We start from the raw sequence: 14,710 nt of genomic DNA, 5'->3' as shown, positions 1-14,710 counted from the left end.
GCAGTCAGTGGCCAAACCTGTCAGGTATCATTTAGAGTCTGGAAACGTCCCCTGAATGAAACACACTAAAATTCTTCCTCTTTTTTATATGTTACTAAAAGAAGCTAACTTTGTCATTATTTCTTGCAGTCACTCATTTTGAAACACAACCAAAGCAAATGTTGGGGATTGGACCTCAGCTATTTGTGAATCAGGAAAATCCAGAGTCATGCGTTCAGCTCTTATCCCACCATCGCAGTCTTTTACCTAGATAGTTCACTTTGTCTTGAACCCTTCTTATTATTTTTCTTTTCTAAGTACCTTTCTTCTGCTGATGTATTCATGTCTGTTTAAGTGTATGAAAATATAATGTCAACAGCCCCAACCTGTTCTTGGAAGTTGCAAGAGTTTAGAAGGCGCAGCGCCCCTGGTGCCCACCATCGGCCCTGGTGTCTGCCTTTATCCTCAGAAGCCTCTGCCTTCTGCAGGGCAGGTGCCCTGGGCAAGGCCGGGCCTCCCTGCAAGCCAGTCCCAGGGTTCAGCAAACATTTGCTGAGCACTTACTGTATGCCAGGTACCATGCCAGCTTTGAGGGTACTTTACACAGATGAGTAAGAAATGAGATATTCCAGCCAGGGAGACTGATACATAAGCAGACAGTTATAAAACAGCTTCCGAATGCAGAGGTAGATCATGGTTTAGAGTGAGGTAGGAGCACAGAGGAGCAGCGAGCTGGAGAGAGCCAAAGATGGTTTCTTGGGGAGGTGACACCAGTACAAAGTCTTAATGGAACCTGGGAAACAGGGGTGGGAAGGAAGGGGAGGGAATTAATGAGTGAGAAGAAGGTAAAGAAAGGACTCCAGCAGGAGGCAGTGACATTGAGCATAGGCGCCAAGTGAGACAGGGCCTGTGGGGAGCGGGGGATAGTCAGGGACTGACCACCAGCTGTTTATGATGCTGAAGAGGCGCGTGCCACACAGGTGATGGTAAGGGGGAAGTGAGAAGAAGTCAGCTGAGCCAGTTCTGAGGAAATTCTTGGTCAAGTCAAGGTGTCGAAATGGAGATAACATGGGATTTCTAGTCTGTAGGCTACAGGGAGCCCTTGAAATGCAGAGTGGCAGGTCCCTGCGGCGTCAGCACTGAGGGCACCTGCAGGGGGGAGAGGGGGATGGCAGAGTCCAGGCACGAGCGAGCGGATGCGAGGACCGAGGAGGTGGACTTGGCAGCCCCTGGGGAGCAGAGCGGGTGGCGTGGTGGGAGGGGGGTTTCGAGTCGTTCCTGGGTGAGAAACAGTGGCCATGAAAAGGCAGCAGCAGCAGTTGAGAGAGCACGCCGGTTTCAGTTCTGGATGCCGAGTTTGGGGCGACCCTGAGCATTCAGATAGAAATGTCCATCGTGTAGGTCCATATCTGAGCCCAAATCTGGGTAGAAATATATAGATTTGAGAATTATGTAGATGTGGATATATAAAAAACACACAGCCAGTATTTGAGAAGGAGAACACAGGAGTTGATAAAATTATATCCATCAGTTAATAATTCCTGTTTAAAAAGTCCAACGCCACTTACACCCCCACATCTATGTAGATAAATATAGATACATATAGAATATAGATATGTAAATATACATGCACACGCACATATATATAGCATGTAAATATATACACACACATATATATGTGCACATGTGTGTATACTGTTCCCCTCCCTCTAAGGATTAGTAAGATTGTGAATATTCTGTGAAGCACTGCGTGAGTAGAGAAGCTTGCAAGGATTGTAGACAAAACAATGTAAACCAAAACCGCGCATCTCCTCCAAAAAAGCGTGGTGCCTATTTAAAATTACCGCTTTGAATCCATGTCAAGAAAGAGTGTTTGACAGCTCCAGGATATGAAAAGGAGATCCAAATGACTACCTTGGTTGATTTGGGGAAAGAAGAAAGAATGTTCACAAGGTATCTTCTAGTAACTAGTGAAGTTGCCATTAATACATCCCACCCCACGCCTTAACAATTTGTGTTTACCCCACTTTTTTTTTTTAAACCTCATAGTAAGAATGAAAGTACAAAATGCTGTCTCTTTTTAGATAATGTTTACTTTAAGTCATTTCAGTGTTTCAAAGTGGAAGTTAAATTTTAGATATTTTCTAGGGAAAAGAAGAAGCTATGCATTTCTCTATAGTGTGATATAAATGACCTTCCAAAATGGCAACTGCAGCCACACAGGGAACTGTCTACTGAGTGTTACAAAGGATTTTGTTTCATCTGGTTCATCTCTTGGAATGGTAGAAGAATAAATATTTGTAACAGTGGGCAAATACTGTATTTTATTTTCAAATAAGGATTACATTTGAGGATTCCAGTATGGATTTTCCACAATTCATTACTGTAGGCTCCTTGAGAATTATCTCTCAACTTAAAAAAAAAAAAAAAGGAATTTAGAAAATCCATAGTTAATTACCTGACCTTGAAGATAAATAATAAATAGGAAATAAAGGCCTGACAAAAATAGAGACATATTAAGCTCAAGTTGATGTAGAGGTTCATCTCTTGAGAATTTTAGAATTCTTGTGCAAAAATGTAACACCATAAAGTAGTTTTTATGAAATTACTAGTCAAACTTCTATGTCTCTGTAAAGTCTGAAAGGAAACCACAAGCAATCACAGATGGAAAAAAACTGACCTCCCTAATAGGATATCTTTTCATAAACATGGTGTGATAGCTGATCCTTTGTGGAGAAACTTGTTCAGCAACAAGAAAAATACAGGTTTGTGTATAATCAGAGCAATTACTGATTTAGTGAGAACATTGCTAATTGTCAGTTATTTTCTGCCTACTTAGAGAACAATCTACAGAAAAATAAAAATTTCATTTTGACTTCACTTGCGCCTTCCATCCATTGCTGTGTGCTAGAGGAGTACAAATTCATCTCTTTATTTGCCTATATAAATTATAATTATAAAGACAACATTTGGCTTGTATTGGGCTACCGAGGCTCATAGAAATTATTTGAAAATTTCTCTGGTACACCTACTTCAGCACAGGTAAAAGTGACTAATCGTACATTGGTTACACCTCGCCTGCTTGCAGGGAAGGGGCACTTGGTGAGCAACGTGCAGGAATTTAAGGGACATCAAAAAGCTTGTTTCAGTTGCTTCCCACCATGGCCTGCCACGGCCCCTAATTAGAATAACAGCTTTGTGCTATGGCAGCACTTTCCAAACTTTGTTTTACAGAACATCAGAGCTGAAGGATATCTATAATTACTATATTCAAATAAGTTTGGAAAAAGCCAGGTTAAATGAAGTTAAGCAGGGTTCGCAAGTCTCAAAAGCTTAAAACATGCTCCCTTCCGTGGTGAATCGCTAAGAGGAGATGATTGTTTGCAGAACTTCCTAGACATTTCTGGCCTGGGAGCACTTCTGAAACTGACTTTCAAAGACCCGCAGTTTGAAAATGATGGATTAGGGCCTTGAATCCAGAAGCCCTGAGAAAGTATAACTGTTTTAGCCCAGGGACAGAGGTTAAACCAGAGGTCTCAATTGCTGCACAATTTTGATTTATTTGGCCTATATAGTGCTTTTAAAACCCTGCAGCCAATATTTAAAACTCAGAATATTTCAACATAAAAATCTGGGTTTCCAAAGCATTGAAAATAGGGACTCACACAGATCCTTGTAGGCTCATGTTCATCGCAGCATTGTTCACAGTGGCCAAAAGTTGGACGCAACCCACGTGTCCATCACAGATGAACGGATAAATGAAATGTGGCACATACATGCACAGAAATTGCTGTTCAACTACAAAAAGGAACAAAGTTCAATACCTGCTAAAACATGAATGACTCTTAAAGACATCACGTTGTGTGAAAGAAGCCAGATGCCAAAAGACAAATATTGCATGATTCTACTCATATGATGTATCTAGAATAAGCAAATTCATAGAGGCAGAAAGTAGATTAGAGGGTCCCAGGGGTGGGGGAGGAGCGGAATGGGGAGTTGTTGCTTGATGGGTATGGAGTGTCTGTTTGGGTTTGATGAAAAGTTTTGGAAATAGACAGCGGTGATGGTAGCTCAACACTGAATATAATTAATGCCACTGAATTGTACAGCTAAAAATGGTTAAAATGGCAAATTTTATGTTATGTATGTTTTACCACAATTAGAGGGTTTTTTTTCAAAAAAAGGAAATCCGGGATTCAAGCTGCTCTTATAAAACCAGAGGATGAGACAAGTATGGGCCTCAGTCCCCCGCAGCCCCAGGCCAATAGAAGTCAAGAAGGCACTGCCCCTTTGGGGGCGTGGGGCCTCTGCAGTGTCCCAGTGTCAGCTGAATCCTGCTCATTTGTCCCACTCGAGCTGTGCCCCTGCCTCCCCCCAGCCCCGTGGGACCAATCACATGGAGGACAGCGTTTGGGTGGCTCAGGGCCAGCCCTGAGGGTGAATCAGGGTGGGCGGTGGGTGGCAGGAAAGGCCTGGAATCTGGAACCAAATACACCAAAATGTTGACAGTGGTTGTCTGGATTGGTGGGGTTTCAACACTTTTCTGCTGCTTTTTATTTCCTTTTATTATGCTTTCCAAATATTCTGCAACAAATAAGTTTTTCCTCTGCAATCAGAAAATAGAATTCAGAAAATTCACTGTAAAGAAGGAAGTATGGAATGTTTTTTGAGATTTAGCCTCTATGGAAATGTCTGTCTTCCTCTAAGTTGTAATTGCTAATTACTAATATTAATAAAATGAGTAAGAGAAATATGAACTCTGCTATGAGAGTTAAGATCCTGTCTCTCAGCTATTCATCATAAAATAGTAATATAAATTTACAGTCATCTTTTATAGGGATAGAAAGATGTTGGTTTGGCTTATACGAAGTTGTTTAGTTTCTAATATTTGGTCCTTCAATAGCTTCTAGAATATGATATAAAGTAGACCACTTTTTCATCTAGAAACTGATAAAAATAAATAAATAGATGGATAGATCAATCCACCTGAGATGATAGGGGAGCCTGGGGCAATTGAAGTGGAAATTAAGGCCCACCTTTCTGGCTACGCTAGTTCCAACTTTTGATCAAGTGTCCTTGAAGCTGGCGGGGACTCCGTAGTGAGTCACACCTTGGATCTAAGGGTATCGACCATCACTTAGGTAAATTCACACAAGGCCTTGAAAAAAGAAGCAAACATGACTTACTTTTTAAAGATCAGAAAATCAAGACACTAGGAAATCAAATAGCCCCGACAATGATTTATTTGTGAATTCTAAGTCCAAAATGTATAAGTTTGGATTTTTAAGATCAGAGAACCCTTTTGGAATAAAAATGATTAAGAGAAGCTTATGAATACTACCCTTTATGCCTCCCCGATAAAACCCTAAACATGTAAGAGAGAGAAAAATCTGGAACCAAGAACCCAAACCAACAAAGTGAAATGTGGTCGCGGTAACATAAAAGACTCTTGGTTCCCGTCAGAGGTCTTCTGCCCAATTCGGAGCCACGTTTTTTAAGAGGAAAATGGACTCACCAAGGGAAGCTTACGAAGATAGGAAGGATCAAATGCCATCAACGGTGCAATGTGTGAGGAAGTCCAGACTGCTTGGGAATCTAAAGCAATAGCCCAGGGAGGAGAGCATGAAGGCTACCACTGGCTGTGCCTGCAGGAGTGTAGACAAGGGAGGAGAGCATGAAGGCTGCCACTGGCAGTGCCTGCAGGAGTGTAGACGAGGGAGGAGAGTATGAAGGCTACCACTGTCTGTGCCTGCAGGAGTGTAGATGAGGGAGGAGAGAATGTGGGCTACCAGTGGCAGTGCCTGCAGGAGTGTAGACAAGAACACAGATGGGCGGATGTGTAAGGGTAAAAATGACATGATGCAGATCGTCATTGCCAGGTTTACAGCTGGAGTCATCAGGTAGATAGATGGTGATGCCATTTTAGTGAGATCAGAAGTTCGGAAAATTGGGAGCTGCAGGTTAGGAGAGTCCAGTTTTGGAAATGCCGAGATCCCAACAGGAAATGTTCAAGATGCCATTGAATGTGCAAACCTAGAACTCTACGAAGAAGCTTGGGATGGAACATGGGCTGGGATGGCCTTGGCACACGGGTGGTAGTTAAAGCATAAGTGAGACACCTGACAGGTGCTGTCAGTCCCCAGGCCATTCTCAGCCACCGCAGTTGCTTGCCAATCTGGTTTTGCCAACCACACCTCTGAGTTTACGTTGTCTGGTTTTTGGACAAAATATTTTAAAAGCTTCCATTCTTGGATAATGTACATTTCAGTTCAATCCCTCAACAGAAGAATAAGACAAAAACCGTGACTCCTTCCTCCAGACGCTGTGTGGTGTGTCGGAGGTGTGGGGTTAGTATAGAGAGGGATTTTCGTTTCCATTGGATCCTCTCACCAGAGCGATCCACAACCAAGCCCAGAAAAATGTGCCCTTAAGCCTTACCTGAATTTGAGAAAAGGCCAGGCAGTTACACTGGCATTTTGCTCAGACTTGCAGATTGCATGAGGAAGAATGCAAGTGGAAATGAGTGGATTTCAAGCCAGTAAGGGCTGGTTCTAAAGCTTTTCTAAAAAGTTTACAGTCTGAGTGACATTAAAAACTTACTTGAGACTCCACTTCTGCAAATTCCTGTGTCACAGTTTCTGGAATAAATAAAGATGATTCAGAAGGAGTGTTACTTACTGGAGCCAGATTTTTTATAATTTCTTTATACATTTTGTTAGGCATTACCAACTTGTTTGAGTAAGTTGGAGCCAGTTTTTTAATACAGATCATTCATTGTTTTTGTTTTTGTTTTTTTAAGTGGGTACATTCCAGCTGTCTAAGTTATAGTGGTGTTTAAAAAATATATAATAATGCCATCTTATTGTTTTTCCTTCAGCATCCTATTCTCCAAGATTGACCAATTTTTTTTAACTTTCTATTTTAGTAACATATATATGTAAATATATACAACTCAAAAATTCCCATTGTAGCCCCTTTCAAGTGTACAACTCAGTCGTATTAATTACTTTCATGGTGCTACCATTACCAATATCCATTACCCTGATTTTTTTCATCACCGCATACGGAAATTCTGCACCCACTAAGCAATAATTCCTCTTTCCTCTCTGCTCCCTGCCTGATCTTGCTTGCTGATTTCTGTTCTTTTGCACGATACAATGTCCCATTGTAGGTACAGGATGGCTACCACTGATACTCCTTGGGCATTTTGTGCTAGGACACTCAGTGCCTTTGCACGTTTCCCATCATCCGCCTTGTAACCTAGCTCCCTCTCACCTATAGAGAGGGTAGTCTTCTCCTCTGAGAACGTGTGGCCCCAGGCCTTGGGGTACACATCTGTAAAACGGAGTGAGTAAGAGGAATCAACGAGACAGGGCATGTCAAAGGCTCAGCGTAGAACCCATAGAACCTGGCCACTAGCATTAAGCATGCAATAAATTATGCATGATCATCATGCATTCCAGACGCAAATGCACTGGACTGTGCTTCCGGCCAGCATCCCAAAGACAAAGGCACGATGATATGCTCATGATGCAGACCTACCTGTTGCACACCGTGTGTGACAACACCTTTCCTCGGAGACTCCCATTTTATCCCAGATGCTCTTATTCAGTCCCATGATGGTGCCATGAATTGGGAAACAGTTTTTATCATCTCTGTTTCACAGTTGAGGAAACTGAGGCATGAAACATTGAGGGATCTGTTAAAAAGTCCCAGGGCCAGGCTGGCAATGTTGGGATTTCAACCCCAAAGTGTTCTTACGGGGGTGCTGCCCTCTCTTGGCTGTGAAAGCCCACTGGGGACTCTTTTGAATGAAATGCAGAATGTTAGGGGTTAGAGATTCTTATAAATGGACCAGCTTGTGTCTGCCTAGAAAGAGTCACTGTGGGGCTTGAGTTCCTGCTTGTCTCTTGCCATTTTCCTCCCTTCTAGCATTTGATCCTTTGAACCCTGAGACTCTTCCCTGCTCTATATTTGAAAATGAAACACTTTTCTTGAGGTTTTTGAGGTTCTTGAGGAAGTATATTTTTTCTGCTATTTAATCATTGTCTCAGACTTTTAAATATGCATTACTTTTTATTTCTTTACTAGAAAAAAGGTACATTCATTAAGCAAAGGGAAGTTCAAGCAGTTTCATGGGCTTTAAAAAGTAGTTTTGTATAAGCCACTCATTGTTTTGAAGTTCATGTGTAAGTTCCACATTGACAAACTAGTTCTAAGTCCTGGGAGGGAAACGGTGCAGGTGGTTCTCAGAATCGGTGAAATAGTTTAATAAGCTAATATGTGAATAAGACTGCAGGATTATAATGCCCCTTAAGGGAAAAGAAAAATGCATCTGGACCAGGGTTGCCAGATTTAGCAAATAAAAAAGTAAGAGGAATCAATATTGTGTGATATATATTTATACTAACTATATAAATTTTATATCTGAAGTCCAAATTTAGTTGGTATCCTGTATTTTATCTGGCAACCCTACTTTGTAAAAAAATAAGTAAATAAATAAATGCTTTTCTGTCTAGAAAATCTGTTGTAGTTTGAAGAACTGTTGACTGAAAGGAAACGAGGAGAATAGAGACTGAAAATGCTATTAGTGTGGAAGCACGTCCTCAGTTAGGTAGAGAGACCCAACTCCTGAACTTCAACAAATAATGAAACCTACTTGGCATCCGGGAGACCAGAGGAAACAGTGATTTCAGAAACAACCCCTAAATCCTCCATAGTTTTATGTATCTGTTGATCCGAGGCACTGGGAAGGGGGAAGGCAGATCTTATCTCCTGACTCATACTTCTGCCAGACAGAGCACAAGAGGGGTGTGTGTGTGTGTGTGTGTGTGTGTGTGTGTGTGTGTGAGTGTGTGTGTGTGTGTGTGTGTGTGTGTAAGAGAGAAAGACATGAAGGCCCCAGCCCTGGGGGCTAGCTGGAGAGGATTGATTATGGCATTGTGATTTCTGCCAGGTCTGTTGCAGAAGAGAACGCAGGACATTTCCACATAAATAGAGCAAGGGGAAGGGAATAGAGTTCACAAAAATGCAAAATCCCAAAGAGAAAGAAAATATGTGACAGGTCAAGCAGAAATCTTTATTGAGGAAATGATGTTTGTTTCTCAGACCACCTAACCACTTGCCCCTTTAGTTTCCCTGCAGGGATAACAACACTGGCTTCTATTTGTTGGGTGGAGGCTGTCGTCACGTCCATGGCTAAGTCTCCTGTGCTGGACTCTGACTTCCCTGCCAGACAGCCTGAACTTTCAGAGAGGCCCTTGCCAGCTGGGGCACCGGATGGGAGGGCTGGGGTGGGGAGGGGAGCGGGGCTGGGTTCCCGGCACTCACAGCAACGGCTTCCTTCCTGATCACGTCCAGCCGTCGCTCATCTCCTTCCATCCAACTCCCAGTTGGCTGCCTGCCAAGGGAGAAATTGAATAAAGAAGGATGTTTGTTCCATGAATGTAGTTTGAAACACCAGAGTATGGGGGGATGTAGGAACGATGGCTGAAAACTATTTAAAATCCCTAAGAATGTGAGAAATAATAAGAAAAATTAGACGTGCAATTCGTTCTTAAATAGTCAGCTGCGTTTGCTCTACGGCATTGCCCCAATAAGCAGAGAAACTTCATGAAACTTCACACAGCAACGCTTACACCACTTGTGTTACTGCCATATCTGTTCAAATTCCCCCGTCTTCTGCACCTAATGATTTTTTTGGATCGCTCCTCCCCTGTGCTATTAACTGTTGAAAGGAGGGGTTACTTAGTAATTCTACACCTGTGTGAGTCCACGCCTACTAACTTGCTAAGCTTCCCAGACAAGTGCCAGCTAAAGCAGGAGAACATCTGAGTCCGGGGTGGTGGCAGCAGTGGCTGCGGCTGCAGCTGGGTTTGGCTTCTCAGATTTGGGGGAAGAGTCTCAAATGTATTCCTATAATGGCAGTTGATGACAGCAATTTATATTCCAGAACGAAGAACAAACTAAATTCGTCTCAAAATGATTATAAATCATCAAGACGAAGTAGCCTGCCACCTGAACTGCTCATAGGAAATGACATTAGAGGAAGACTTCAAAGAAACATTAAGAACTTGGAACCGGTTCACCTAAGGCGCCCGAGAAAGAGACCATCCATTTTTCCAGGTAGGAATTTTTTTAACTTTATGTCTGCTGGTTGAACAAATAAGGGCTATATTTCATGGTATGATTGGACGTGATACCTTTAAAATTAACTTGGGATATGTTTCAGAGCTTTCCATAGCCGAGAAAACATGTTTGAGTGGAGAAAATTAGAATAATTCTTTGAGTTGAAAGCATTGATCTTCGTCCTTTTATTTTCTTTATTTATTGTAAAATCTTTATGGGTCAGTAAATAGAGCTATGTTGTTGATTGTCAGGATCAGCCGGACTAGGGAGCTGCTTTGCTTGCAGTCCTGAAGAATTCCACGTTGCATTTCTTCCTCTGGCTTATTTTCTTTATTTTGCAAGATTATTGGCTTGTTGAGTGAAGCTGATGTTAGTGTGCACCAGAAATTCACACCATTAAATACTCAAATGCATGCTTCAGATTCCTGTCTTGCATCAGAGCCTAAAACTATTTGTAGTGAAGGACTCACTAAAACAATGTGGACTGCGAAGTGTGTTCAAGCACAAGAGACCCTTGGATTCTGAGCTTGATAAAGGGACTCCAGGGTCTGCCTTCTGTGTCCATGGGTGGACATTACAGGTGTGTGGATCATGTAAGACACCTGTGGCGGAGAAGCCTAATGGAGGTGTCGAAGTGATCTTTGGAGGACACAAATTATTGAGTCGATTTCATTTCAAGACTCTGCATTGGAATTTTCAGGAAAAACTGGAAGTGGTTTTTTTGTGTTGTGATTCATTGATTGATTGATGGATTGATTGATTGGAGTCTTCTTTATAGGATAAGTTAGACCCAACTGCTTAGGTATTGATGATGATATAAAATGAAAAACATAATTCATTCAACTTTTACTTTATAGAAATGATATTGACTCCCCTGACAGCTGACTCTAGACTGCTTTGGGAAATAGCTCAGAGATAACTAAGAGATGCATGTCTTAAGGAAGCTGTTGTCTTGATAAATTTCTTCTGGGTTTGGTGATGCTGCCCTGATGTCAAACTCTTTTGTGGGGAAAAAAAAACAAAAGCAACCCTAGCCTACAATGGACCACAGGGTGTAAGTTTGTGTGTTGGGAGGAAGGGAATGGGGTGACATGGAAAATGCTGAAAGGAGGAACATTCAAGTGTCTAAAATATCTTTAAAAAACAATTCAGTCACTTTCTGCCTACTCTTTGATCTCCTGAGGGTACAAGATGCTCAGGCCTGCCTTGTTTTCCTGAAATCGCATGACATGAAACACTTTCTGTTGAGTTGCCTGACTGGCACTTCTTCCGGAGCCTTCTCCCAGGCCTGCTCTTCACTTTTGACTTTTTGCTCTCTTCCTTTATTCTCTGTTTTAACATTTGGACCCATGCACATTATAATTTACCCTGCTTTTATCTACCACCACTGACACAAGCTACTCCCATTTTTCAGGAAATTTTCTCCTTCTTTCAAAGCAATCAAATCCCAAGAGCACACCTCCCCACCTACAGCCAGGAGTCCTGGTTTGCCGTCTCTTACCATAACGTCATCTAGCTCTGGGCTCTTAGCTACAGCTACAAAACTGGGACAGTGCCTCATTGCTTGGACCTCACACAAGTTATCATTTCTAAGATCTTGAGCAATCATAATTATATCAACAGGACAGAGTAGTGGAAGGACACTGAACTTAGGAGAGCCGAGTTTTGTCTAGATGGTGTCCCTAAATGGCTGTATGTGTTTTCCATGCCCCTTCACTGACTCTGGGGCCTTCAAGTGTGTCACATGTCTCTGCCTATTTCAGTCCCCATTCATTCCTCTCCTCGGGGACAGCAGCAGGAGGGGGCACTTCCCACCCCTCCTCCAACCTCTGTTGCCCCATAACTGTGGAGTCGTCAATAGAAAACTTAGAGTTACCTGCACAAACTTTGAAAATTATTGATGATTAGATTTCTAAATCCCCTTTAAACTAAACTATGATTCAATGCCATGCAGTTGCACTAACTTCTTTCTGCTGCGAATGACTCAGAAACCCCACTGGGCTGCAAATCCCACCACAGCTCCCAAAGACCACTTGAAAACAGAAGTCTACACAGATTGTGGTCATCATTCACATTGTCACATGTACACTGCTATATAGTTACAACACAAGGAGAGGTCCAATGGGTGTGAGATCTGAGAGTCAGAGAAATAATGAAAAGACATCTCAAAATTAATAAATGGCAAAACTAGGGCTCAGATCTGAGTCTTTGACTCCATCGCTGAAGGTGCCTCCCCTCTGTCATATTGCACTATATTGTCAGCTGTTGTTTTCATTTGTCTGATGAGATTGAAGACTTGAGGACACATCAGTGTTTCAATCAGCTTTCACTCTGACCTTGCACACACACACATATGTGCACGCAACTTTATTTTCTTAAATCCTCCACCTCAGGTCTCATATTTTCAGTCCTGATCTGAATGACTGATTGATGGATCCATTCATTCATTCATGAAATATTCATGTCGTTCTTGCACTGTCTTTAAGATAGTCCTTCACGACTCTAGTTCCATGTTACCCTTCTCTTCTTATCACCTACTTCTCCTCTGAGGGCCATCTCACACTTCACATCATTATCTATCTAAAATGCAAATATGTTTGTTTCATTCCCTTGCTTAAATTCAGTGGTTACCACTGCTGTTAGGATAAAGTCCAAACTCCTTCAGGCAAAGTACCCAGGACTGCGTAAAATGCCCACTCTTACATCTCCAGCCTCATCTCTTTCCACTTCTTTCCTTTGCATTCCAACAAACTCAGCCAATTTCTGCTCCCTCCGGGCCTTCTCACTGCTGCACAACCCTACTCGCAGCTTCACCTAATTCCTACCCTGGTTTTAGATGTCGGCTTGACATCCCTTCTTCTGAAGTTTTCTGGTTGGGTCCATTCTATGTGCTTCCCATAATCCTTGGACTTTGCCCTTTGACAACACTTATCTCAATGTATTGCGATGCAATGACCTGTTTGCTTGTCTGTATCTCCCATTAGCCAGCGAGCCAGGGACCATATCAATCTTGTTAACCATTATATCCCTGGTATCTTTCACAATACCTGACGTGTAGTGTGCACTCAGTATGTATTTATTCAGTTGACCCAGATTGCACTGAATTACTCTTGGCATGCCTCCTAAGTATATCTTGTGAGCTCTGCCATCTTTCAGATATTGTTTATGCCTTTCTCCCTCACCTCCCAACACACACACCCACACCCACACACACACAGCTGTGTACATGTTATGTCTTTTCTTCCATTTTCCACATGAGCTTCAAGGCTCAATTCAATTCTTCTGTCTTCTGCAATCAGCCAGCCTTCCTCTCTGACCTCTGATAGTTCTTTATGCCTGCCTCCTCCTTGGCCTCAGTATTGCTTTATGCTGTTAACTCTCAGTTTGTACAGAAACTCTTTGAAAACCGGAATGATTTCTTATACTTCTTTGAGGGTCCCCATTGTCTAGGAGGAGGGAATTGTACAAAGTAGGTGTCTAGTCAACATCTCGTGTTAACTGATTTTCTGTGAAGCCGCGTCTGTTCCATAAGGCCTGCCTGATTCGAGCTCCATAGAGATTGTTGGCAGATAGCGATTGTCGAGGGGGAAGGTCTTTATACTGATTTCCACCATGGCATGAGCTCCTGGTGGGGGGGGGCGGGGAATGCAGGTACCAGTTTTCTCAGTGTTGTGCCATCATTCCACGGATTCATGCATTTAATCATTGAAAAATGTGTTAGGATTCTACTACATGCCAGGAACTCTTCTAAACCTTGGGAATAGTGTAGAATATAGGACAGCTCTGCTCTAGGCTGATGGGAAAGAATTTTCCCAGCAGGAGGTTCTGCACATTGTGCAACTCAGTAAATACCTCTTGAATAAAGAAATGAATGAACATCATACTCACAGCAATGACGCTATATAAAGGAAAACCTATCCATTTGAAAATCATATTTGTGCAAAAGCTAACATTTTTCTCCCCTTAGAGACCCATGCAGAAGCCTCCACACTAGAAAGCGAGGGTGAGCTACCATGTGAGGGGCCAGAGGCTCGTGTCCCAGGGGGCCAGTTGGCGCGTCCAGCTCTGTAGCGAGCAGCCCGGTCCCTTCCTCCCCCCCGCAAGGACTCCGGCAGCTCCGTCCACTGGCGTGGGCTCCACTCCTTCAAAGAAAGCAAAGTGGGGACAGAGATGTGGTCCTGGGGCGCACCACACCCCTGCCACCCGTGGGACTAAATGAGCATCTCGCCCAGTGCCTGGAAGTTGTTCATTCACTCTTGAGCAAACAAGGTGGTGTGTTTAATCAGGCAGTTCTTAAAATATCCTCCTGATTTTACAGTCACCTGTTGTGAACGGCAAGGAGTCATCTGCTTGGAGGAAGCAGGCGGCTCGGTGTACTCCCTTCTTGCTTAGTCAGAGGACGAGCTCTCTGAGGATGGCTCACAGCAAAGGGGGTAGGGAAGCCTGTGTAGCCTCTCCCGGCTCAGATACCAGCATGGAGGCTAACACTGAAGCTCGCTTTTAATTCAAACTTCTGTTCCAATGGCAAGGGTTTTTTTTTTTTTAATCTTAAAAAATCTAAAAAAAAGTTATTTAAAATCAGTTATTTTTATAAATGAACAAA

The 14,710-nt window shown here is 42.7% G+C and overlaps 1 protein-coding gene across 2 annotated transcripts in view; it reads left to right on the top strand.

Annotated features, from left to right (window-relative positions):
- The window catches only part of FRY (FRY microtubule binding protein), a 432,465-nt gene that overhangs the window by 82,404 nt on the left and 335,351 nt on the right, over positions 1-14,710 (top strand). For both annotated transcript variants that reach the window (XM_037799978.1, XM_037799979.1), the window contains exon 2: positions 9,932-10,104. The gene's annotated coding sequence lies outside the window, so the exon portion shown is untranslated. The remainder of the gene's footprint in view (positions 1-9,931; positions 10,105-14,710) is intronic.

The sequence above is a fragment of the Choloepus didactylus genome, chromosome 12 (genome assembly GCF_015220235.1).
Source record: "Choloepus didactylus isolate mChoDid1 chromosome 12, mChoDid1.pri, whole genome shotgun sequence".
In the NCBI taxonomy this organism is placed as follows: domain Eukaryota; kingdom Metazoa; phylum Chordata; class Mammalia; order Pilosa; family Megalonychidae; genus Choloepus; species Choloepus didactylus.
Note: the sequence above shows the minus strand (reverse complement) of the source record. Positions and strands in the feature narration are given on the sequence as shown.